General features: G+C 47.4%; 1 protein-coding gene across 1 annotated transcript in view; it reads left to right on the top strand.

Annotated features, from left to right (window-relative positions):
* The window catches only part of LOC101850794 (cilia- and flagella-associated protein 45), a gene marked incomplete in the record, with an annotated part of 18,022 nt that overhangs the window by 4,948 nt on the left and 11,861 nt on the right, over nt 1-1,213 (top strand).

The raw sequence follows: 1,213 nt of genomic DNA, 5'->3' as shown, positions 1-1,213 counted from the left end.
GCTGCTGACTGATGTGCAGATATAGTGGTGCTGCTGACTGATGTGCAGATATAGTGGTGCTGCTGACTGATGTGCAGATATAGTGGTGCTGCTGACCGATGTGCAGATATAGTGGTGCTGCTGACTGATGTGCACAAATGTGGTGCTGCTGACTGATGTGCAGATATAGTGGTGCTGCTGACTGATGTGCACAAATAGTGGTGCTGCTGACTGATGTGTCTTTGGGCCAATGGGGGATAGTAACCTGTTCTTATGCACAGTAGAATTGTGCATGGGCAGATGCATCAATGTCATGCTCATGACTGTGCCGGAACTACATTCGAGGAACTGCTGCTTTTTCTTCCCTCATCCTTATTATCATCATTTTTCCTCTACTTCTTTCGTATGTTTGTCACTTTCTTATGACCCGGAACTTTCCGGGGTGCCTTGATAGTCGAAGCAGACTTTGTGCTGTTGAAGCTAGAGAGGTGAGCAGAATAAGTCTGACCTTATGCAGTTGCAAGCGCCGTAAAAACATTACTAAAAGTAAACTAAAAAGCAAGACAGACAAGTTTTAGTTGTAGTAGATGTTTTACGGCGCTCACAACTGCATAAGGTCATATGAGCGGCAGAAGATTAGAGGTGTTACAAGAGAGTAACAAGCCTAAAAAAGAAGGAGGGGAGATAAACCACCCACCCACAAGACAGACAGAAACAACAGAGAGGAAGGAGAGAAGAAGCAGGGAGACAGACACCCCCCAGGGAGAGAGACACCCTCCAGCGAGAGACAGAGACACCCCCCATCCATCCGCTCACCTTCTGTGCCGTCTCCCCCTCAAGCAGCTGTCCGTCAGAGAGCGCGGGGTCAGAGGTCAGCGCCGCACACACTTTGTTCACCCAGAAGGTGAGCGCCTCCTCCGTGGTGCCGGGCAGCTCACTCGAGGCGGGGAAAGCCGTGATGTTCCTGTACAGACACCACACACACAGCTAGGGTTAGTCTTCTTTGCTTGGCTGGTCTGTTTTCAATGTAAGTCTGGTTTTTAGTTGTTTTAGTAATGAGTTTGACAGTACTTGAAACACAATAAGGTCATTTAAGTGATGAAGAATAGAGGTGTTACAAGAGAGTAACAAACACAAAATAGAAGGAGGGGAGGTAAAGATGACAGATGTTTGATAGGAAAGACGCAAACAACACCAGAGCACCCGCTGACCACCCATTAAGTATTTTTTACAC

This window comes from Aplysia californica, unplaced genomic scaffold (assembly GCF_000002075.1).
Source record: "Aplysia californica isolate F4 #8 unplaced genomic scaffold, AplCal3.0 scaffold00117, whole genome shotgun sequence".
Classification (NCBI taxonomy): Eukaryota; Metazoa; Mollusca; class Gastropoda; order Aplysiida; family Aplysiidae; genus Aplysia; species Aplysia californica.
Note: the sequence above shows the minus strand (reverse complement) of the source record. Positions and strands in the feature narration are given on the sequence as shown.